Source organism: Mus musculus, chromosome 14, assembly GCF_000001635.26.
Source record: "Mus musculus strain C57BL/6J chromosome 14, GRCm38.p6 C57BL/6J".
Taxonomy (NCBI): domain Eukaryota; kingdom Metazoa; phylum Chordata; class Mammalia; order Rodentia; family Muridae; genus Mus; species Mus musculus.
Window position 1 is genome coordinate 20,884,215 of NC_000080.6, and position 25,942 is coordinate 20,910,156.

Genomic DNA, 25,942 nt, shown 5'->3' on the forward strand with positions numbered 1-25,942 from the left:
CTGAAGTTCAGGAATGAGTAAAAACCAACACTGGAGGACAGAAGCCAAAACCTTTGGTTATTGCCAGGTGGTGGTGGCGGCACACACCTTTAATCCCACTCAGGAGGGGGGGGCACTGGATCTTTGAGTTTGAACCCCTACTGCTTTACTTGGTGAGTTCCAGGACAGCCAGAACTATGTGAGAAATCCTGTCTCCTAAAACCAATAAACAAACAAACAAATATTAAAAATTAGTGTGTCTGGGAGTCAGAGCAGCAGCAACTATTTTCTGGAAAGAGGTATGAATGACAGAACTCCAAGGAATGATAGAAATGTATGTAAATTAGAAAGAGAAAGAGAGAGAAGTTGAAGAAGAAGAGGGAAGAAGGAAAGAAAGAGGAGAGGAAGGAAGAAAAGGGGGGACAGAGGAGGGAGAAAATAGAAAAGTCCCGGTCTGGTTCCCAGGTGTGGCACTGTCACGTATGGACATTACTTTCTCATAGGTGGTTTTTGGAATCAACCAGGCGAATGCACGGAAATCTCGTAGCTCAAGAGCCTGACAAATACTGTAAACGTAGTAAAAAAAAAAAAAAATAACCCTTGCTCTTGGTCCCTTATCCACCATCTTCTCTTTTAAGAACTGGATCCCAGGGCTTGGGGTGTGGCTCAGCTGGTAGGAGGTTTGGTTAACTTGTAGGAAGTCGTCAGTTCTATCCCTAGCACAGCACACACTGGCTGTGGTGGTGCACACAGGCAATTCCAGCACTCAAGAGGTAGATATACAAGGAGCAGAAGTTCAAGGCCATCCTTGGTGCATAGAGTCTGAATCCAGCTTAGCCTACATAAGACCATGCCTCAGAAACAAAACAAAACAGACAGCAAACAAATAAGGACTGACATGTGAAGCTTTGTCCACCCCCCACCCAGCCCCCAAAAAGACCCAGTTCCCACCTCTGGGCTAAGCCAGAGCCCCAGGCAGAACTCTGAAGCCCTATAGCACTCACCCTCACAGTACCCACAAGGCTCAGTGACTAGAAAGTTTCATCGAATTCTGAACAGGAAGCAGCAGTGGCAGCTGATAATCTGTGACCTGAATATAGCTATCCATTATCTCACTGTGGTTTCTTGTTTCCCTGACAGAGGAAACGCCCACGACTTTCTTGAAGTTATTCTAAACACTCAGTTCCTTGTTCGGCTCTGGCAGGATAATGTTTCCCCTGGGTGCCCCGGTGTTTTGAGCTGCAGCCTCCCTGCCAGCCTGAGGCTCAAGCTCAGCGGTCAACCTGTGGGGCCAACTGTCCCCTCCACGGAGGAGACAGTGACAGGAACAGATCAAAAATAGGCCATCAGTATCTGCAGCTATTGGAAGAAAAAAACAAAAAAACAAAACAAAACAAAACAAAAAAAAAAAAACCAAAGCAAAAAACCCCTCAGACATAGAGCATCCACTTCTTGTTCCTCTTGAGGAAGGCAGCAGGCAGAGCTGCCATGTGAGGAGGGTGTGTACCACTGGCTTCTCATCACAACTAGTTCCTGAGTCACACGCCACCCTGAGTTTACTCTTCTGTGATTCTCTTCCCTTAAAAGAGGCAGATCTGCTCTCCTGGGGTATGTTCAGTTTCCAAATGAGGAGCAGAGACAAGCTCAAGACTCAGGATAAACAGAATTGTCCCGTTAACTCAAGTTCTTACGAAGCCCAATAGTCCAACATGGGCATGGTGGTACAAGCCTTTAATCCTAGCACTTGAGAGGCAGAGGCATTCAGATCATTATCCTGCCAGATAATGAGTTTGAGGCCAGCCTGATTTGCATAGTGAGTTCGAGGCCAGTGAGGGCTATACAGTGAGACTCTTGCAAAATAAATGTATAAACAAAGAAATAACCCACCCTCGGTGTTCAGGAGACTCGGCTAAACTACAAGGCAGGCAAAGTTTGTCTCTGGCTTCTCTTCTTCCAGGACATACTCTACCCCACCCTCCATCAAAGCTTTTTGGTTTTATTTCAAGATGGGGTCTTGCTATGGAGCTCAGGCTGGCTTCAAATGTTTGATCTTCTCCCGGAGCCTCTCCTGCGCTGGCTTACTGGTGAGATCATCGCATCTGGTTCTACCAAAGCATTTGTGGCAGTGCACCCCTTTACCTCTGTATCTGGGAGTCACTCGGTCTGTGGAACACACCCCTACTTTTGAAAAGGAAGTCTCAAGATAGTAATTCTGAAACAAAGGACCCCAGTTCTCATCACATGTGGGAGACTGTTCTCTGAACAGCAGGGCCTCTGGGCTCACTGGGACCCCCTGCTGGTTACCACGTTTGCAGTTAATGCTCTAAGCGTAGAGTCTGGCTTAAAAGGGTTTTTTGTTTTTTGTTTTTCTGAAGAGGTATAATCTGTAAATTAGTGTAGATAAAACTAGGGAACTTGTAACAGTAGTTGACTTGAAGGGCCAGGAAATTAAATATTGAAAAGCTGGTTTGAGCTGCCTGTAATCTCAGCAGCTGGGAGGTGAAAACACCCTTTCCTCTATGGGCTAGCCCAGGACTCGCTTCTATGGGCTAGCCCAGGACACATAAGACTCTGTATTTTTTTTTTAAAAATGAAAGAAAAAACAGGAGGAAAAAAAGCAAAGCGGAACAAAACAACAAAACACAACGCCACACCACACCAAATCAGAAAAGCTGTTTTTACATGCTGCAGAGCTGAAAGCAAGAAGATCCACCAGGAAGGTCAGAGCAGTAAAGGATCGATCGCTCAGGGATTCGGAGGCTGACAGTAAATAATACGCAGCCGGCAGGGATGGCACCAGACTTCCGAAGACCGGGCTCTGCAAACAGCCAGGCTGGCCTTCAGTAGTCATTAGACTGCTTCGGCTGATCAGGAAGCATACACGAGAAGCAGGAGATGGCTTAGGCGTAGAGCACTGGCTTACCTGGGTTTGATTCCCAATGCTCACCTGGTGGCTCCCAATTGTCTTGAATTTCAGTTCCAATGCCCTCTTCTGGCCTCTACAGGCACCGGGTGGGCACAAATGTGGTGCACAGGCAAAATATCCACACACATAAAATATAATAATAATAATAATAGTCTTAAGAAGTTTAAAAAATGAATACATGCTAAGTTGACAATGGTCCTTGCTAGAGGTGAGATTATTTCTAAAACGCATTTTGTCCTCTTTCTTTCTTCTTCCACCCTTCCTCCTCCTTTCTTTCTTTAAAATACATTTATTTTGTTGTTTTTAAAATTATGTATATGTATGTAACTCTGTGTGTGAATATATGCACATGAGTGTATGTGCCCATAGAAGCTAGAAACATCAGAACCCATGGAGCTTGAAGTATAGTCGATTGTGAGCCACTTAAATTGGGTGCTGGGAACTGAACTCTGGTCTCTGGAAGAGCAGTATATACTTTTAGGCACTGAGCCATCTTTCCCGCCCTGTCTTTCTTTCTTTTATTTTCTTTCTTTCATTTTGTAGGCCAGGTAGTGTAGTATTTACATGTGACCCAGTCTGGCCTCTAGCTCTTGGCAACCTCCTGTCTCAGTCTCCCAGTGCGAGGTTTACTGGTATAAGCCTCCTTACCTATCCGGTTTTCCTCTTAGTGCTTGACCCTAGTTGGCTTTAATCAGGAAATCAGAACTGCTGGGAACAGTAGTGGGGCCAGCTCTCCAGCGCTCATGCCCTCGGGGCTGGCTCACCTTTGCCTCTACCACCAGGGTCAGCTCCACTATGCTGCCCGGGAGAGGTGCAGGGTTGACTCTCCAGAGTGCTGCAGCCAGTGAGAGGCAGGGCCAACTCTCCAACATGCCACAGCCACTGAGGGGTGGAACCAGCTCTGCACAGCCCTTGGACATCTATGTGGTCCCAGGAGACTGGCCAGACCAGGGCATTCGCATGATCTTTAGTGGTAATATGAGCCACAGAAATTGATACAGCCCCCTGTTGCTGCAGGGCCATAGACCCAGACATGGCCTTCAGCAGTAGGACAGGCTGGGACTTCATCATGGCCTCAGGGGGTGGGGCTGGCCACTCTCTCTCCACAGGCTATTCCTCTCCACCCTCACATCTCTAGCTCCACCTTCCTTCAGGATGCTCAGACTCTTCTGCTTGTCCTTCTCCCCCTTCTGTCTACCACACACTCGCACACTGCATGCAGTAGCTCCTGCTGTGGATGGGCCACGAGGAGGGCTGGCGCTGTGGCATGGAGGCAGGCAGGCCTCTGACAGAACACCTGCTTTTGGTTCCTCCCTAGCCAGCCTGTGTGGTGTGGAGGTAGACAAGTCTCTCTGGATGTCTTCCCCTTCCCAAGCTGTTGTGTGGTAGCAGGTAGGCCTCTAGATGTCCTCTGACCACCTGTGCCATGTGGCGTGGCTGTGGGCAGGGTCTGTGTCACTATATATTTTTAAAGATGGGATCTCACTACATTATATAGGTTGGTCTTAAACTCCTGGGCTAAGGCCATTCTCCTACTTCAGGCTCCTAAGTCACTGGGGCTACAGGCGTATATCACCATGCCTAGCTTAGTATGTATTTTGGAGGGGAGATGGTGATGGTAGAGGTATTGGACAGGGCTTATGTAGGCAAGGCTGGCCTCAAAACTCTGTCTGAGGCTGTCCTTGAACTCCTGATACTTTTGCCTCCCTCTCAAATGCTGATTCGTCACTTTGTCTGCCCCTCAATTAGATTTCATTTTCAAACATGGCTGCTTCCTGCTACAAACCAACTTTACCTTAAAGGTATGTACTAAAGGTGTGTCCATATTCCAGCTGGAGAGATTAACAATGTGTGTCATTCCAGCAGGATCACACAGACCTAGAAGATCTCTGGATGTGATCCCTTGCCAGAGCAGCCATGTTTCAAAATTCCTCTACAGTAGACCAGGCTGGCCTTTGTCTTCCTCCTAGGTGCTGGGATTAAAACAGTGGTTCTCAACTTTCCTAATGTGTTGACTCTCTAATACAATTCCTCATGTTGTAATTGCCCTCAACCATAAAGTTATGTTTACTGCTACTTCATAACTGTAATTTTGCTACTGTTATGAATTCTAATATAAATATTTGATATGCAGATGGTCTTAGGCTACCCCTGTAAAAGGGTTGTTTGACCTCCAATGGGGCCTCTATCCACAGGTTGAGAACCACTGGATTAAAGGCATATGCCAATACAACCAGTTTACCCTCAAAATTTTATAGATATTTTTAAACACTCTTAATTAGAACAATTTCCTGGTCATATATTATACTTCAACAAAAAGTTAGAAAAAGAAATAATTATCATGCTGAAGAAAACTAATAATAGCCACATATGCAAGTTGAGGGGATCAGATGGAATAATGTATATTATATGGTTGAGAAAATGCAAAAGAATATATAGATGTAGAAGTAAGGATAGAAAATAGAATATTTAACTCATCTTTTTTTTGTTTTTTGTTTTTTGTTTGTTTTTTGAGAAAGGGTTTCTCTGTGTAGCCCTGGCTGTCCTGGAACTCACTCTGTAAACCAGGCTGGCCTTGAACTCAGAAATCTGCCTGCCTCTGCCTACCAAGTGCTGGGATTAAAGGCATGCACCATCACTGCCTGGCATATTTAACTTATCTTAGTATCCTTTCTTCAAATATATATATATATATATATACATTTATTATTTAGTAATTTTTTGTAAGAAGAGGAAGTGTGTGTGTAGCTGTGTGTTTGTGTACCGAGGAGCAGGAGAGACAGGTTTTCTGGTCCCAGACTAGCGCCTGGCCTGGCCTTCCTTCATGTGCTACATTTGCTCTGCTTGCTTAACTATGTCTCACGACCAAGCAGGGAAATACCACTGCTCCCAAGGTCCCCTTATCAGTTGTTAGTGATACTCCAACCTCTGAAGCTAGACTAGCTCAGATGGCAGAAGACCCTGGGAACTTCAGAAGTGCTACTCAGTCGGGGGTCCTACTGCAGTTACTTCACTTGCCAGACTCCCAGAATTCTTGCAAATTGTAATGGCCTGTATCTTCAAAATTTCTCCCATCATCAGCATCCAAGAGAAAGGAAAAATTCTAAATACAGTGAGGTTTTTAAGTGGCCATCTTGGGATAGCAATAGAAGCATCCTTTTTGTTCTCCATTGTGAAGCGCCACACTGCATTGAAGCAGGTGGTTATTTTGTGTCGATACTGTCTGGAATGGGGAAAGAACTCACAGTAATCAGTATTGACATGAGAGCTGAGCCTATGAAGCACACAAGAACTTGCCCCCGACAATATTCCTGGAGAGGATTTACCGAGTGCCTACTGTGCTTGAAAGACACATCCAGCAAGACACTTAAGACACTTGTAAGGCCAGCTGAGCCGGTCTCAACTAAGTGCAGTTCCCTCAGATATAAAGTTTACCATATAAAAAACTTGCAAATAAATAAAGCATCACATACAAAAATTAACCAGACCCAAAGTCAAAACAACGTAATGGACCTACACTCAGAGCTGACATTTGAGCTGCCGGAGGGGGTATGCCTTTAATCCCAGCACTCCGGAGGCAGAGGAGTTAAAGACTAGCCTGGTACACAGCCAGGGCTACCATAGTAAGACCATGTCTGTCTCCAAATAACACAGAATAAAATAATGAAGTAGAAAAAGAGAGAGAACTGACATTCAAAATGGAAGGTCTGTAGCTTCACATTAAAATTTATATTTTCTGTATTTAATATATTTTATGCAGTTGTCCACTGCCAACACCAAAAAAAATCCGCAACGGAACTATAACTAGAAAAGCAGTCATCGTTAACATGAGAAACACAATACTAGTGGTCAGCTTGGAGTTGTGGGTGGGATTGTCATGTCTGTCTTGTACTCTTCCAGGTAGCAAATGTAACGAAGTGTGAGTTCCCTTCAAATCTCAGCTTTGCTCTGCTCTCCCTATGTGCCTGGGCAGTGACCGCACCTTTTTATGGACTTTGCTTTCCTCACCTATAAATGAGGTTGTGTGATAGCATACCTACTTCATCACAGGGATGCTGTAAAGTTTGAACGAGCGGATGTGTATTAAGTACTTTAGAACAGTGTCATATGCAAAGAAACGCCTCAAAAGCTAGCTGTTGTTACAGTCCTATCTATATAGTTTGCTCTTTTTTATTTATTTATTTATTTATTTATTATATGTAAGTACACTGTAGCTGTCTTCAGACACACCAGAAGAGGGAGTCAGATCTTGTTACGGATGGTTGTGAGCCACCATGTGGTTGCTGGGATTTGAACTCTGGACCTTTGGAAGAGCAGTCAGGTGCTCTTACCCACTGAGCCATCTCACCAGCCCAGTTTGCTCTTTCAATGAACATACGTTAAAACTAAATATTCTTAAGGAAGCTTTTGCAAGGTAGACGCTCTAACATTCACAACATTCTCCTGCTGGTGGGCAGGAGAGCGATTCAGCACTAGGGGTTGGGTGCAAGTGGGCTGTGAGTCTTCTTTGTCTTTTAGCTGAGAGCTCTGGAATCCAGGGCTGTTACTTCAGGACAGCTCTCTTTTCCAGAGAATGCTAGGGCATAAATGGTTTCTTCCATGACCTGGGATAGGGGTGACCCAAAGAGCGCAGGACAAGGCTCATATCATCCCGTCTCTGGTTCCAACCTGCTGGCTGAGTGCTGGATGCATTGCTGGATGAGGGTTTTTACAGGTTAGTCCTGTAGTTTCTGATTCTTCACTTCCAGTATTATCACTTCTGTGACGTCATCTGGATAGCTCTAGAAAAATGATATGGTCACTTGGAGTGTCAGCCTCCATCCTCTTTCTTGTGGTTGTTTCTTCTCCTTTAAGTGGTTGATGGCTCTGCCCCTCCTTGCCTGGCACTCTCTACACACTGTGGGTTTTGCCTTTTGTCATACTGAGCATGCCTCCTGCAACTGTGGCTGGGGCACACATTCTCCCATATTTGGGAGTAAGCCGGAGACTCAACAGCATGTGGGTTTCTGTTTAAAATTCCAAAGTCAGCGGGGCGTACATTATCCATTTCCTCAAATCCAACGTGCTGTAAAGCATGAGTCAGAGTCAGTGGGATAAACTTCTTCCCAGGGGAAGTTGTGTCAGATGGTTAGGAAATGTAATTAAACAGGGAGAACGGTGCCTGGCATTAGCTGCGAATTAATGTAGACGCAAGCAGAACTCCATCTTGAGTTTACACTATTCTGGCCAAGATGATGCAGCTTCCCCCAGACCCGAGAAGGCGTCTGACCTTTATACAAGCTGGGGAACATGGACAACCTGTCCATCAACCCTGTCCTTCTCCCAAATTTATATTGGGACCTTTAAAGGGGAAGCATATGTTTTGATTATTTTTAAGTACTTTTGAGACTCAGGTATACTCAGACTTAAGTGTTTTTGTAGCCTAGTTGATAAAGTACTTGTCTAGCTTGCGCATAGCTCCGGGTTCAATCCCTATCACTGCCTAAAATGGGTCATGATGGTGCACACCCATAACCACAGCATTCAAAAGGCGTAGGCAGGAGCACCAGAAATTGAAGGTTATTCTCAGGAACACAGAGAATTTGAAGACAGCATAGGTCTGTCTTCAGGAGACAGACCCTGACTCAAAAGCAAACAAAAAGGCATTCTTTGTGAGGATGTTTACATGAGCTGTTTATCTGATTTAATACACTATTCCTGGGGTGAGGCAAGATTGAGGATAAAGCAAGGCTTGGATAAGATTTTAAGAGCACCTCAGAAAGTGTTGGGCTTTTCTATGCTCTGCATACCAATGTGACCTTTAGGAAGTAGCTTCCGGAAGGCATGTATAGCCCAGGGTGACTGAGACTTACTGTGTCTCCACAGCTGGTCCATAGCTCATAAGCCTTCTGCTTCTACCTTGCAGTTGCAGGGGTCACAGGCATGTGTTCCAAGCCCCACTCACATCACTATACCATGCTGCTCCCGGACACCTTTGTAGGCGTGGACACACAGGTTGACCTCTTCAGTCCACTCTGCAAATGCTTTCTGTGTCCCATCTTTTAGAAGTAAGTATAGCCAGCCCGTTTTGGCACACCTCTTTAATCAGGCACTCCTGAGGCAGAGGCAGGGGGAATCTCTCTGAGTTGGAGGCCTGCCTGGTCTACAGAGTGGGTCTGAAAATCCAAACTAAAAAAGAAAGCAAGAAAGCAAGGAAGGAAGGAAGGAGGGAAGGAGGGAGGGAGGAAAAAAAAGAAAAGAAAAGGAAGAAAGGAAAGAAAGAGAGATAAAGAAAAATCTAAACAATCAATAAGCAAATCGTATATAATTTTTTTCTGAGTTGCTAGGGTCTGATCTCCTACTTCTGAGCTAAGCTCCCAAAATATAATTTCTGGAAGCAAACACTTGGAGTTCCCAGTCTCACTGCCTCTGCCTCAGGCATGCTGGGATCGCAAATCTGTTCTGTACATCATACCTGGCTTCTAGATTTCTTTAACTCCGACACAGGTATTAAACTTCGCTATGCCTGAGAGTCGGAGTTTCCTGCTCATTAGAACACGCTCTGTAGTTAAAGGAGATGGGGATTCAGGAACATCCTTTCACGTCCTCTTCCCACGCCACCTTCCTCTTTGAAGCAAAGTAGTTGGAAAGAGATTTTGTTGGTGTTTTGTTTTGTTTTGTTTTGTTTTGTTTTGTTTTGTTTTGTTTTGTTTTGAATGTTTCTCTGTTTTGGTTATTGCCAGTGCCAAATGTAGGTCAAGACATCTTGTTTCTCTTTAATGAGAGATAGTCTTCCTGCCCAAATACGATAGGAAAGAATTTTCCAAATAAGGAAGTTTTGTTGGAGTGTGTGGCCCTGCCAGCAGCAGTTGCTGGAGTCCTAACTTAGTCAAGTACAGTAGTCTTTCTGCTAAGCCAGCAGCACTAGGGAGGCAGCTGCACTCTACACAGACAATCACTAGGTGCTGGCTAGCCAAGCGCTTATGACAACCGGTCCTATGAAAGACTACTCTGGGGAAGACAGTCTGGTTTTGTTTTTGACACCAGTCAGCTCACTCCATTCCCTCCCGTAATCCCAGAGCTGTAGTACTGTTTCTTTTCTTGGTAAATTCCAGACCAGTGAGAGACCATGTCTCAAAAAAAAAAAAAAAAAAAAAAAAAAAAAAAAAAAATGACTGTATCCAACAAAAGACAGTTAAATTTGGGTTAAAATACCAACCCCACACATAATCTGTTGAGTAACCTTTTGCAAGCTAATGGACTTTTAAAACCCTTTTCTTTTCCTATTTCTTAAAGTGAAGAAATAGTGTCTATCTCACAGAGCTGCTATGAAAGCAAATGACCTAATGAGTGCATTGCATGTCATGTGTTCTACATCATCTTTCTAAGATTCTAAAATCATTTTCCATCCCTTTTTTTTTTTTTTTTTTTTTTTTTAGATCCTCCAGTTTTATCAGAACACCTTAGTTTAAGCCAACCATCTTTATACCAGGAGCTAGAAAGAAAACATGACTGTTAAAGTAGTTTGTGTTAAGGTGTGAGTAACTTTAAGAAAAACAAAAGATTGGCCCACATGAACTTCTAATGGCCTTGATGACTGGGGATGCTGGTGTAAGTGCAAGGAGGATTCCCTTTTTGGTATGGAGATGATCTACACTAAACACTGAATCCTAGGGAACCCTAGCCCTTAAAATAACATTTTGAGTTATGGGTGGTGATTGTGGTGAGATCATAAGGGCAGGGCTCTCCAGAGGAGATTTGTGTCAGAAGAGGAGGAAGAGAGAATGAGGAGGAGGATAGTACAGGAGGCAGAGGGCAGATAGATCTATGTCAGTAAAGGATTTGGCTTGCAAGCACTGGACCTGAGTTTGAGTCCCCAGAATACATATAGGGTAAAATAAAACCACAAAATTAAAAACAAAAACAAAACCAACCAAAGAAGACATTGTGGTACACACATGCAATCTCAGCCCAGTTCTGGGAAAGCAGAAGGTGTTTCCATTGAAGGTGTTAGGGGAAAGAGAGACATATGCCTGAGAAGGAAGGCAAAAGGAAGGAGCAAAACTTATCAGCACCTTTCCATTGGACTTTCAAGATTAAAAATAAAAATTGGAAAGTAATTCCTATTTCTTAAGGATTTTTTTTTACATTTATTTATTATATGTGTATGAATGCTTTGCCTGGTGCTCAAAGAGGTCAGAAGAGGATTTTGGATTCCCCCAAAACTGTAGTTATAAATAGTTATGAGCCACCATGTTGGAAGAGCAGCAGCAAGGACCTTAAACTACTGAGCAGCCTCTTCAGCTCCAGTCTCTACTGTTTAAGATGCCCAATAGATGGTGTTTTGTCATGGCAGCCAGGTTGATGAAATAAATCCCCTTAAAAACACAGACTCTTTGAAAGAGCCCAATCCAGATCATGGTACAAACAGAATGTTTAACAGAAAATTTCTTACTTGAACAACAAAAGTCTGTTCCCAAGACTACAACTAAATTAGATATCAGCTAGATCTGAATGAAATAGATCTTACAAATAGCATTAATGTAAAGTGGTATCGCCACCGTAGGAAACAGCCTGGTAGTTCTCCTAAAGATTAAATACACCACGCAGAGAACTTGCCTAGCAAGGACAAGGTCCAGGAGTCAACCCCCAGCACCACCAAGAAACAAGAAAACATAAGCTCAGGATTACTGTAACACAGCTAAGAAGAAAACATAAACTCAGGGTTACTATAATGCAGCTACTTATTTATTTATTTTATTTTTGTTTGAGACAGGGTTTCTCTGAGTAGCCCTAGCTGTCCTAGAACTTGCTCTGTAGAGCAAGGCCTCGAACTCAGAGATCCACCTGTCTCTGCCTCCCAGTGCTAGGATTAAAGGCTTGTGCTACCATTGCCTAGCTATAATGGGGCAATTCTACTCCTATTTATATACCCAAGAGAAATTAAAACATGTCCTTAAAAAACACGCACAAGAAGGTTCCTTCCAGAATTATTCACAATATGCAGAAAACAAGCAAATGCTTAGTATAGAGCTTCTTAAACTGTGGGTCCCGACCCCCTTGAACCGACAAGGGTCACACACCAGATATTCAGTCTATCAGATACTTATATTACAATTCATAACAGTAGCAAAGTTACAGTTATAAAGTAGCAACAAAATAATTTTATGGTTGGGGGGGTCACCAAACATGAGGAACAGTGTTAAAGGGTCGCAGCATTAGGAAGGTTGAGAACCGCTGGCTGAGAATCACCAGTGATGAATGCCTATCGAATATCCAAATACCCACACATAGACTATTATATGGCCATATAAAGAAATGAGCTATTGGTTACATGCTATAAGATGAATAAATGTTGAAAATATTATGCTAAGGGAAAGACACTTGACACAAAATACCATGCATTATATGATGCCTTTTTAATAGGAAATGTCCAGAACAAACAAATTCATAGAGGTAGAAAGTAGATAAGTGGTTCTCAAGGGTTGGTGAACAAAAGGGGATTAACTGCTAATAAGAATAGGGCCTGGGGGGCTGGTGAGATGGCTCAGTGGGTAAGAGCACCCGACTGCTCTTCCGAAGGTCCAGAGTTCAAATCCCAGCAACCACATGGTGGCTCACAACCATCCGTAACGAGATCTGGCGCCCTCTTCTGGAGTGTCTGAAGACAGCTACAATGTACTTACATATAATAAATAAATAAATCTTTAAAAAAAAAAAAAAAAAAAAAAAAAAAAAAAAAAAAAAAAGGGCTGGTGAGATGGCTCAGTGGGTAAGAGCACCCGACTGCTCTTCCGAAGGTCCAGAGTTCAAATCCCAGCAACCACATGGTGGCTCACAACCATCCGTAACAAGATCTGACTCCCTCTTCTGGTGTATCTGAAGACAGCTACAGTGTACTTACATATAATAATAAATAAATCTTTAAAAAAAAAAAAAAAAAAAAAAAAAGAATAGGGCCTGGGTGGTGGCAGATCAGGTCTTTAATCCCAGTACTGGGAGGGCAGAGGCAGGTCAATCCCAGCAACCACATGGTGGCTCACAACCATCCGTAACAAGATCTGACTCCCTCTTCTGGTGTATCTGAAGACAGCTACAGTGTACTTACATATAATAATAAATAAATCTTTAAAAAAAAAAAAAAAAAAAAAGAATAGGGCCTGGGTGGTGGCAGATCAGGTCTTTAATCCCAGTACTGGGAGGGCAGAGGCAGGTCAATCTCTGAGTTCGAGGTCAGCCTGGTCTCATAATGAGTTACAGGACAGCCAGGGCTACACAGAGAAATCCTGTTTCAAAAAACTATTTTAAAAGGGGGAGGGGTCATTTGGAAGGAACTTTATGAGTTTGTGACCAACCTGGTCTATGACACAAGTTTCAAGATAGCTAGGGCTGTTACACAGAGAAACTGTGTCTTAAAGACCACCCCACTCAGCCAAAAAAAAAAAAAAAAAAAAAAAAAACAGGACTTCTATTTGAGGTGATGAAAATAATTTGAAATTGTTATTAACAGTGCACTAAATGTAAATGGACTAAAAAACAGGGAGTTGCATGTTTGTATAAGAAAGTTTATACTCACAGTTTGGGATGATGAAAGTCCAAAATCAGGAAAATCAGGTAGTGCAATGACATTGCTTGAGCTATGGCTAAGGGCTCACAGCAGATGGCATCACAGTGGTAGCAGCCTATGTAGAACAAAGGTAAGACAGAAAACATGTCTGAAGTGGATAAATTGTGTGGTATCAATAACATGGTTTCACATGCATACACACACACACACACACACACACACACACACACACACACACTGGGGAGGGGGAAGGAAAAGAGGGATGGTGGAAGAGAGAGAGAGAGAAAGAGAAAGATTGATTTGTTTTTTCTTCAATACTCGATTGAACCCAGGGCTGTTACCATGCAAGGCAGGTGCTACAACTGAGCTGCATTTCTAGACACAAAGATAGTCTTGAACTCAATACTTGTTACCTTGAAGATGTTTACAAACTGATTGGATAATAGGCTATAGATTTCTTGAGGTCTGGCAAATGGCCCCAGTGTCCTAGTTAGTGGTTACCTAATAAACATGAGGATAAGTAGGAGAGCTGTCTTGAAAAACAAAACAACTTGGGGCTGGAGAGATGGCTCAGTGCTTAAGAGCACTGATGCTCTTCCGAGGTCCTGAGTTCAATTCCCAGCAACCACATGGTGGCTCACAACCATCTGTAATGGAATTCTATGCCCTCATGTGGTGTGTCTGAGAACAGCTACTGTGTATTCACATATTTAAAATAAATAAATAAATCTTTTATTAAGACAAAGCAAAACAACAAAAGAATAGATGGGAGACAGCTGGGCGTGGTGGCACACACGTCTTTAATCCCAGCACTCAGGAGGCAGAGGCAGGAGGATTTCTGAGTTTGAGGCCAGCCTGGTCTACAGAGTGAGTTCCAGGACATCCAGAGCTATACAGAGAAACCCTGTCTCGAAAAACAAAACAAAAAACAAAACAAATACAAAAAAAAAAACCAAAAAACCAAAAAGAATAGATGGGAGAAGCCGGAGCAAGGGCCTCACAAGCTCATCACTGCATCCCTCCCCATCTGGCCAGAAATCTGTGTTCACCAATAAAAAACAGACCAGAAAATGCTTAGGGTGCATATTAACAGTTAATTCCAGCATTTCTGCTGTTTCTTCTTAAAAACAAACTTTCTCTTGAAGGCCTATAAATAGAACAAGCCTTACTAGATGAATATTTAAGATGAGAGTCATCAGATAAAAGATGTAATAATAAATTACATAGACAAAGAATTAAAATGCATTGCCAAATCAGCTATAGGGAGAAAGAAGACAAAATCTTTGATAAAATGTGAGATTAACAGATTGGTTTTAGCACTAAAACAAGAAGAAGTAAACATAAAAAAAAAAGCAACAAAGAATTGTTTTGCTTCAAACACCAGTGGGAAAGTACAAGCGATTCTTGGGGTGTTGAGTATAGCTCAGTGGCAGAAGATTTGCCTAGCATTTATAAGCTCCTGAATTGGGTCCCTACGTGGAATGAAGAGTGGGAGAGATCACAGTTTCTGGATTGTAAATTTCAATATTACTATAGATTCTCTTTTTAAAGATCATAAATTGAGAATAAAAAAGCCAAGGATACATTTAGTACACTTAACTGAACAAACATTATCAATAAACAAAAGGTTCATTATAGACGTTTCCCTCATGGGGTGTAGCTTATTGATACCTGTGGCCTAACAACACAAAGCAGTATCATATCTTATATCCTTAGTCCAGGAGAAGATCAGAATGCAAAAGGTGGTTTTTACTGAGCACTTACTACTGTCACACCAGTCTAAAGTAAAAACAAAATGAAACATGAATCAAATGATTACAAATCGAAACTCTATACACCAGGATCAAATTCAATAAGAATAGTAGCACTATTTCATGATGTGTGTGTGTGTGTGTGTGTGTGTGTGTGTGTGTGTGTTTTATGCATGTGTGTGCACAGGTGTGGGCATGTGGAGGTATCTTCCTCTATCTCAATCATCAACTTATTTATTTACTGTGTGAATGAACGTGTCTGGGTGTGAATTTGTACACCTGTGGAGGTCAGAGGACAACTTGCAGGAGTCTACTCTCTCCTACCATGTAGCTGCTGGGGATAGAATTTAGGTCATCAGGCTGGTGGCAAGCATCGTTGCCTGCTGAACCATCCCCACTGGCCCTCCATCTTTCTGTTGTTTGCTTTGCATTGCTTTCCAAGACAGGGTTTCCCTGTGTAACAAAGCCCTGGCTGTCCTGGTCTCACTTTGTAGACCAGTCTGGTCTTGAAGTCAGAGATCCAGCTGCCTCTGCCTCTCGAGTGCTGGGATTAAAGGTGTGCACCACCTCACCCGCTCTCCATCTTATATTTTGAGACAGCATCTCTTACTGAACATAGAGCTGCTTTTTGGGCTAGACTGAGTGGCCAGTGTGAGTCCCAGCGACTTGCTGTCTTTGCCTCCCCAGTGTGGTTACAGGCACATCAGTCTTTTATTTGGGTGCTTAGAATTCGAATTCAGGTCTTCATGATGGTGCAGCCAGTACATTACCCACGTGCTGTCTGCACAGTTCCTATCTCATGAATCTGTATTCTCAATACACACTCCCTCTTCTTTAGTAAAGTTGAGAAAAATTACCAAAGCACAATTCAAGCTTTCAGTCTGCAATCTTTATGTTCTCAATTAATCTAAAGCAGACAACCAGGAAGCAGGTTCAAATGGCATCTTTCAGGTTTAGGCAATATTGGTAATGGAAGAATGCATTTAGGTGAACTTGGGATCCAAGCCTAAAATTCTAACACTTAGAAAGCTGAAGCTGTAGAATTTTGAAAAGCAATGCAGGTTTATTAAAAAAAAAAAACACAACAGCATAGAAGTTATTTAAAATAATTGCTACTAATAACGGACATTTACAATGTAGTTGACACTGAGTTTAGAGCTATTTGTTTCGATCCTTACAAGAACCTTATTTTTTAATATATATATTTTTCCACTATATAGTTGAGGAAATGAACACTCGAAGTTAAATTAATTGCCTTAGGCAAACCCATCTTTTTTTTTCCCCTGAGACAAGGTTTCTCTGTGTAGCCCTGGCTGTCTTGGAACTCACTTTGTAGAACAGGCTGGCCTCGAACTCAGAAACCCGCCTGCCTCTGCCTCCCAAGTGCTGGGATCAAAGGCGGGTGCCACTATCGCCCGGCCCCATCTTGAAGTATAGAAACCACGCAGACACACTCTGAAATCCCTTGCATTTACATCCTAGTGTAGCCCTTGCTTCTCTAGTTCTCATCTGCATTTAATAGTTATTTTGTAATTTTCTATGAAAGATAAAATCCACCCTTGGAAAATAATCAGTGACTTTTCATCAGTTCATGGACCCATGAATTGAAAACACATATCTATGTAAAAACCATGTACATGTGTGTTCATTGCAAAATTATTCATAAGCCCCTAGAGCACTACCTGGGGATTGATAGAGAAAATGTGGTATAGTAACAATAGGCTGTTATTTGGCCATGAAACAAACATGGTACAGGTATACCTGTAACATGGATAAACCTTGAAAACATCTGCTAAGTAAAAAAACATAAATATCTGATTTTATTTATAAAGATTATCCAGAATAGGCAAGTACATACAGACAAACATTATAGGGCTGGGGATACAGCTAGCTAATAGAGTCCCAGCATGCACAGAGCTGTGGTTGGAACCCAAGGTTCACATAACTTGGGCCTGGTGATGAATGCCTGTTATCCAGCATGAGGTAGCTGAAATCAGAAAGAAGACAGAAACTAAAACAGATGGATCTCTGGGGAAAGGAGGAGTAGGCGGTGTCTAGGACGGGTGTGGAGGGATAGACTGGGAAGATGGCAGATGCAGAGGAGTCCTCTCTTTTGGGTTATGGAATATTCTAAGTATGAATGGGGTAATAGTCGCAAGACTTCTGTAAACATAAGTCACTGACCATGAAATAAAGGAAATGCTCATACTTCACACATGTGATTTCATGCCATGTAAATTATATCTGGATGAGCTGCTAAGATTTTATAGTTCATGACAGTGAAGGGGCATACTCAAAGTCCCTTTGATTATTCTTGTCAAGTTTTTTGTTTTGTTTTTTCCAGACAGGGTCTTACTGTGTAGCCCTGGCTGTCCTGGAACTCACTCAGTAGACCAGGCTGGCCTCGAACTCAGAAATCCACCTGCCTCTGCCTCCCAAGTGCTGGGATTAAAAGCATGTGCCAACACTGCCTGGCTATTTTTGTCAATTATATAAATATTTTTGTTTGTTTGTTTGTTTTGTTTTGTTTTTTTTGAGACAGGGTTTCTCTGTGCAGCCCTGGCTGTCCTGGAACTCACTCTGTAGACCAGGCTGGCCTTGAACTCAGAAATCCACCTACCTCTGCCTCCTGAGTTCTGGGATAAAAGTCATGCGCCACCACACCCAGCTATTTAAATCTTAAAAACATCATCAACAAGGCTTTCATAGATGAGGGTAGGTAATCAGATGTGACAAGGTTATAATGAAAAAAGGTTATAATGAAGAAACAGAATTTTTAAAAACCTCAACAAACCAGGTGCAGTGTGGTGTGTGCCTAGAGTAAGGTCCCTTTTGCTCAGGCCAGGAATGGCTAGACACCAGGAATTAAATTACAATCTGGAATCCAAGAGCTGGCCTCGAACTTAGAAATCCGCCTGCCTCTGCCTCCTGAGTGCTGGGATTAAAGGCGTGCGCCACCATGCCCGGCACCTGAATGCTGGTTTTAAAGACACATCTCTCTCTTTTTGTTTGTTTTGAGGCAGGGTCACACATAGCCCAGGCTGGAATGGAACTTACTATGTAGCTGAGCTGTTCTTAAACTTTTGATCTTTCTTCCTACATGTGGAAAGCACTAAGATTACAGGTGCGTGCTACAATGTCTGGCTGTAAGCAGCGCATCTCTAAAAACACCTTTAGGCTGGGTGAGGTGGTTTACACCTGGAATCCCAGCACTTGGGGACCAGAAGGAAGAGGATTATTGAGAGTTCAGTGACCCACAGCCATTTCTAAGACAACCAGACCCTGTCTTAGGGCTGGACATTGGTGGCACATGCCTTTACAGAGTCAGGTGTATCTCTGTGAGCTGAGGCTAGCCTGGTCTACAGAGCGAGTTCCAGGATAGCCAGGGCTACACATAGAGAAGCCCTGTCTAAGGGGGCGGGGTGGTGTATTAGGAAGCAAGGAACTCCAGCGCCTAGGGGTTTAGGAAAGGGAGTGTTGAGGGCTAGCTTAGATCTGTCTTAAACAACATATAAAATAAAAACAAAAAATTAAAACAACATTTAAAAGCTTTGGATTATCTTGTTTGATGGACATTTAGCTTTCAAGACTGTTTCCTGGGTTTGGGGCTACAGTGGATAGAGTACCTGCCTGGCATGTACAAGGCCCTGGGCTACAGTGGATAGAGTACGTGCCTGGCGTGTACAAGGCCCTGGGGTACAGTGGATAGAGTACCTGCCTGGCGTGTACAAGGCCCTGGGGTCGATCTCTAGTACTGAAATCACAGGAACGGAGAAAGAGTGAATAGACATGTCATTTAACACATATTTCTGGCAAGAGACAGGTAACTAAGTTGTAAAGTGTGGTAGCTAACTTCCAAAAATGGCTTTCGGCACTGATATTTCTCACGTTATTCATGCTTTTGTGTAATCCTCTCCCACACAGACTGATCCTGTGACTCATTTTTAACATGACAGGTCATTGTTCTTTCTGTTTCCTTGAAGTGTCTGGTACCAAGTCAGCACCCTGAGCATGCCACTGCTTTATAACCAGCTATGAAAGCTAGATGACCGGGTGCCCAAGATCTTACATATATTTCCCCATGCTTAAGCATGTCCATGTTTTTGCTTTGTTGTGTTTTACCAACAGAAAAAAAAAAAAGAAAGGACGCTGTTCCATTTCTATAACTGAGCTGACAATTTTGGCTTTTGCACTTTTCAACACTTCAGACATTTGGCCACTATGCTTACGAGATCATACAGAGCAAGGATGTGGAGAAGCCAAGTAGAATGGAGATGTCCTGTGGCTTTGTGGAGAACGAAGCTCATCCCCCATAGCATCCCTGCCCAGCAAGGCCTTCAGCCATCCTCACAGGGTGACGTATCTTTCCTACGTCATCATTAAAATCTAAGCAAACTGGAATTTGGTAGGATTTCTGAAAGTTTTGGGAAGATTCAAGGTTGTGAGCTAATTTCATTTTAAATGTAGTGTAGTAACTTTGGATAAATTTGCTAATTCTCTAACATATAGTTTCCTATTCAGTAAAGTATGAATTAATAACAGGCATTGTTGTTCTCGGGGTTGAAACAATGTCAGAGCAATGGATTGTTGGGATCTTGAGATTGTTAAAGTAGAATAAATTGTCATTAAAAAGTTACAAGTACTTCCTGCCTGCTAAGAATCGAAGCTTTTGGCAAGGGAGAGAGAACTCAGAGGTTAAGGGATACTATACTTGCAGAGGACCTGAGTTCTTTTCCCAGAGCTCAGGTTAGCTCACAATTGCCTAGACTGCACTCTTATGCATGTACCCCCAAACTAACACATATATACATGCCTTAGTTAGGGCTTTACTGCTGTGAGCAGACACCATGACCATGGCAGCTCTTACAATGACAACATTAATTGGGGCTAGCTTACAGGTTTCGAGGTTCAGACCATTATCATCAAGGCAGGAGCATCGCAGCATCCAAGCAGGCATGTGTAGGAGGAGCTGAGAACTCTACATCTTGTTCCAAAGGCAAATAGAAGACTGGCTTCCAGGCAGCTAGGATGAAGATCTTAAAGACCATACCCACAGTGGTACACCTATTCCAACAAGGCCACAGGTACTCCAACAAGACTACACCTCCTAATAGTGCCACTCCCTGGGCCAAATATATTCAAACCACCTCAATATATAATTAAAAATTAAAAAATCAAACTTAAAAAAAAGTGTAGGTTTTGATACATGTTGAAGATGGACTGCTCTCTACAGTGGAAGAGCAATCAGTTTTAAATCATGCAAATATTTGCTTAAGTACTGACCCTTTGTTCTTGGGGAAAAAATTAAACACAGTAAACAAAATCAAATACAGTTGTCTTGCATTTTAAAATGTGTTAATGTAAGTCGGGTATAATTTCTAGCCACCTTGGAATGAAACTTGTTTTTACCTTTGGATTTAAGCTATGGTATGTGGATAATTATTGTCTGCTGTTGTAGAGGTTAATTTTGTTCTATTTACATTTGTCATTTATAAAAGAACTCAGCCAGTCGTGGTGGCGCATGCCTTTAATCCCAGCACTTGGAAGGCAGAGGCAGGCGGATTTCTGAGTTCGAGGCCAGCCTGGTCTACAGAGTGAGTTCCAGGACAGCTAGGGCTACACAGAGAAACCCTGTCTAAAAAAAAACAAAAACAAAAACAAAACAACAAAAACAAAAACAAAACAACAAAACAAAAGAACTCTGAAGTCTGTAAGAAGAGTTAAGGTGTTAGCTTCATCTAATTTGGGGGGGGACTACACAGCCATCACTTTGGGCTGCTTCCTTTTAAATATGTGTTTTTTTCTTTTTTGAGAAATGGTATCTGTAGCTCAGGCTGGGCTTGAACTCACTTTGTAGTCTAGGCTGGCCTTGAACTCACAGCAATCCTACCTAAACCTCCCAGCTCCTAGCATTGTACGCATAAACAACCATGTCTACATCTGGCTCAACTTACTTTCTCTCTCTCTCTCTCTCTCTCTCTCTCTCTCCATCCCTTCCTCCCTTCCTCCCTTCTTCCTCTCTCTCTCTCTCTCTCTCTCTCTCTCTCTCTTTCTTTCTTTCTTTCTTTCTAAGACATGTTTCTTTACACAGTCTTGGCTCCTAATTCAAAGGGTTCCATCTGTTCCTACCTGCAAATGCTGGGATAGAAGTTATGTGCCACCTCATCTGGTTCCTTCATTTTTCAAGATTAAGTATTTAGAATCTATTGATGCCAGGTATGTTAGTCTGGGTTCTCTGAAATTAGAAGCCAGTTGTATGTGGTAGATAGACCGCACCTCTAACTTCAGCACTTGGGAAATGGGACAGACGTACCAGGAGTCCAAGGACAGACTCAGTTAGATAGCTAGTTGGAGACAAGTCAGGTCTTCAAAAGAGACCCTTTATCAAAAACAACAAAACAAAGGATCGTTTCGTGCTTGGTGTGACGCCTGCCTGTAATTCTAGCTGGAAAAGAGGCTGAGGCTGAGGATTTCAAAGCTGATTTCAGTGTGGGCTGCGCAGTGAGATTGCTCCTTTCTTTTAAGAAAGGGAAGGAAAAAGATAGTGCCAAGTGAATAAGAAATGTATTAGTCAACACACTAATAAGATGAGGGAGACACCTTGCTACCTGGGCGTATCATGTTCAAGGCTGTAGATCAATGGTCCTCAGCCTTCCTGATGTTCTGACACTTTATTATAGTTCCTTATGTTGTGGTGACCCCCCAACCATAAAATTATTTCATTGCTACTTTACTGTAATTTTGCTATTGCTATGAGTTGTAGTATAAATATCTGAGATGTAGAAGATCTGATATGTGGTCTCAAATGGGTCTCAGCCCACAGAACTGCGGTAGGTGAAAAGGTGAAGAAAGCCAAATCAGTGAGGGAGAATGGAACAGGTGTCCCCAAGGCCAAGAGCCCTCAGAAGAAAACGTCAACGCAGAATTTATCTACCTCAGTGCGTGACCATTCCTAATTAATTTTGGTTTATTTATTTTTATGTGTATGAGTGTTTTGCCTACATGTACGTATGTGTACCATGTGAGTGTCTGGTGCCACAGAAGGTTGAAGAAGGTATCAGATCTCCTGTAATTGGAGCTACAAATTCCTGTCTTTGGAATTTGTGAGATAATCTTTGTACCATACTTGGCATTCGGTTATAAGTTGACTTCACTCCTAAGACCACAGCATGTAGGGCAGAAAAGCTACGGGGAAAAAGAACATACTTCTTGATATTAGATCATTGAATCAAAGTGTAAAGAATTGGGGGAAGGCCCTGGTGTCCCCTGCAGCGACCGGGAGGGTCTCTGAGGAGGCTAGAGCAGAAGTATTATTACATATTTGTTTCTGACCATGGAAAGACAGCCTTCCCATCAGGCTGCACTGAGAGGCAGCTTTTGGCAATCAAGGGAACTAATATGTTTTATAAAAAAGAGAGCCTGGATATGTTTGATAGAGCCAGGTATGGTGAGGTGAGAGGGGTGCCTCGGCGGGCCCATTCTGAGGCATCCCTTCCTCCTGAGGCACCAGCCATACAACAGATATAGTACAGAATAGAGTTTATTTAGGGACATGGGAAGGGAAGTGAGAAGAGAGTAGAGACAGAGAAAGACAGAGAGAGAGGGAGAGAGAAAGAGAAGAGAAGAGGCTGGCTAGGAACACTTGGAGAGAGAGTGGGGAGAGGGAAGGGGAGAGAGAAGAAACAGGCAGAGAGAGCAACAGAGTAAGAGAGAGAGAGAGAAGAAGGAGGAGTAGGAGGTGGAGAAGGAGGAGGAGGAGGAGGAGGAGGAGGAGAGGGAGAGAGAGGGGGAGGGGGGAGGGGGAGGAGGAGGAGGAGGAGGAGGAGGAGGAGGAGGACAAGGAGAAGGAGAAGGAGAAGGAGAAGGAGAAGGAGAAGGAGAAGGAGAAGGAGAAGGAGAAGAAGAAGAAGAAGAAGAAGAAGAAGAAGAAGAAGAAGAAGAAGAAGAAGAAGAAGAAGGGGCCAAACAGCTCCTTTTATAGGAAGCCAGGCCTACCTGCCTCTTGCCAGATATCTGTTGGGCAGAACATAGAAGGAATGCCAACAACTAGCACTGAGAATTTGTTTCAGTATTTGTGGAAATATGCAAAAAATTGTAGTTCTAGGCTAGTAAGTTTTAGGCATTTGTGTTACCTGGGTGAAATTATTATTTCACAACAGGCCTGAGGTTGATATTATCTTTCACTCACTTTCCAGGGTTACTTCACTTTTGAGCACATATACAGTATGCAAAAAGGAGTTTGCTTAGAAAAGTAACTTGCAGAGGGAAGAGAGATGGCCTGGTGGTTAAGAGCTCTTGCTGGTCTGGTAGGATTGTCATTTAGGTCCCAGCACCTACATCAGATAGTTTACCCACCTTGTAACTTCAGCTCCAGAGGATCCTATCCCTTCTTCTGACCTCCAGGGGCAAATGTGTTCATGTGTGTGCCCCAATACAGACACACATTGAAAGTAAAAATTAGGCAGGTGGTAGTGTTGCACACCTTTAATTTTTGGACTTGGGAGGTAGAGGCAGGTAGTTCTCTGAGTTCAAGGCCAGCCACGTCTATAGAGCCAGTTCTAGGACAGTCAGGGTTACACAGGGAAACCCTGTCTTGAAAAACAAAACAAACAAACAAAAAATCAAAATCCAAAGTTGCATTTTAGAATTTTGCTACATGTTTCATATTCTTTCATCAAGTTTATTTGGAAACTACTGGATTGGAGATTCTAAAATACTCTCTCTGTCTCTGTCTCTCTCTGTCTCTCTGTCTCTCTGTCTCTCCTCTCTCTCTGTCTCTCTGTCTCTCTGCCCTACTTCTCTTAGTGGTTTGGCTTTCTTCTGGAGGAAATGGCTCTAATGATTCCAATTTCATATCTTTCAAGCTTACCACTTCCAACAGAAAATTCATCTATTAGCACTCCTACATTTGAATGTTACACATGTCCTCTTGAATGGCTGTTTCCAAGGAGGTAGGATATGATGATGATTGGCTAGTTCCATTGGCTAGTTCTGGGTCATATTCCTTGCTATTTGGTAATGAAGGGGGAAGGTGGTTACAGAGAACAGATTGCTATAATTAAGAGACACCCAGTGAGATGAATTTCTGCAAATATATCCCCAAATGGGTATATGTGTTGACAGAAGCAATAGAAGAGACATAGAAACATGGTGAGAATTGATTGCTAATGAGGTAATGCAGAGCTCAACATAGAATCTTCTACCTTTGATTTCTTTCCCTTAGTTTCTTAACCTAATAACTACAATTTGTTTAAGCTAATGAGACTTTTTGTGAGCCTCAAATCACATGATAGTATATTTCTTTCTCCTTCTAATGGCATTCAAATGTATCACTCTCTTTCTAAATCATTTGCTCAGTAGTAATTACACCAATATTATATTTATGCATGGCCCTCCCTGGTACCGGAATAGAAATGTTTAAATATAAGGTTTATATCTTAGTCCATTGTCTGTTGCCAGAACAAATTCTCAAAATTGAGTAATTTAATAAAGGAGTTTACTTAGCTCAAAGCTCTGAAGGCTAAATATCCACATTGAGTGGCCCTGTCACTAAAGATATCACAAGGTTACTCTTGTGAGGGCTTTGTTTCCATCTTAACAGGGCAGATAGCAATGACAGTGAGATCACACAAGAAGGATAACCAGAGCGCAGAGAAAGCTACTCTTTATAACAATCCTGTTCACATGGGCACAAATGTACTCCTAAGACATCAAGCACATTCCTTACAATTAGCATCAGTGTCTTCACAAGGGAAGCTAGGGTCAACCCCCTTCACGATGTCTCACTTCTCAAAGGCTCTGAGATCTCTTAATATCAATACAATCTTCAATATCAGTTTTTCTGGAGACAAAGCACATAAGACAAAATAACCCTTTTCCTTTTTTAGTTTATTTTTTATTTTTGGAGACAGGTCTCTCTATGTAGCCCTGGTTGTCCTGAAACTTTATGTAGACTAGGTTGGCCTTGAACTGACAGAGATCTGTGGGCCTCTGCCTTGTGAGAGGACTAAAGTTGTATCCCACTATGCCAGACATCACAGTAGACTCCATGAAGCAATAAACACGAGGACAAAGCCCCAGTTGGGCAGGGTAAGAACTAGGATCTTTGATGACTGAGCAGTTGGCTTAAGGTCATCCACTGCTCGCCTCCAACTCTTTTGTTGGAGTTGTTTATAGTGTTCTTTAATTTTAAAAAATATTTATTTAGTTATTTTATTTATGTGAGTACACTGTAGTTGTACAGATTGTTGTGAGCCTTCATGTGGTTGTTGGGAATTGAATTTTTTAGGATCTCGCTCTGGTCAACTCCTCTCACTTAGTCCCTGCTTGCTCCGACCCAAAGATTTATTTATTATTATACATAAGTACATTGTAGCTGTACCTGACTTCAGATACACCAGAAGAGGGCGTCAGATCTCATTACGGGCAGTTGTGAGGCACCATGTGATTGCTGGGATTTGAACTCAGGACCTTAGGAAGAGCAGTCAGTGCTCTTACCCGCTGAGCCATCTCGCCAGCCTGTCTTTAATTTTTTTTTTTGTTAATTACTTCTCTGTCTCTGTGGATACATGCAGTATGATGAGGTGTTTGTGTGGAGGTCAGAGGTCAACCTTTGGTAATTGACTCTCCTTCCACTGTGTGAGTTGCAGCGACAAACTCAGGTCATTGTGCTTGGCTGTTCTTACCCACTTAGCCACCTCACCCTGTTTACAGTATTTATTTTACTTCATGTCATTTATA

At 42.6% G+C, this 25,942-nt stretch overlaps 1 long non-coding RNA gene across 2 annotated transcripts in view; it reads left to right on the plus strand.

Moving 5' to 3' along the window:
- The first annotated feature begins 4,228 nt into the window (after window positions 1-4,228).
- Window positions 4,229-25,942, plus strand: part of Gm30212 — a 29,530-nt gene continuing 7,816 nt past the window's right edge. Inside the window, exons 1-2 of one of the 2 annotated variants that reach the window (XR_874392.1) lie at window positions 4,229-4,297; window positions 8,811-8,952. This is a non-coding gene — a long non-coding RNA (predicted gene, 30212). Of the gene's footprint in view, window positions 4,298-7,472; window positions 7,620-8,810; window positions 8,953-25,942 lie in introns of those variants that run through there. The other variant, XR_383236.3, reaches the window with a different exon arrangement.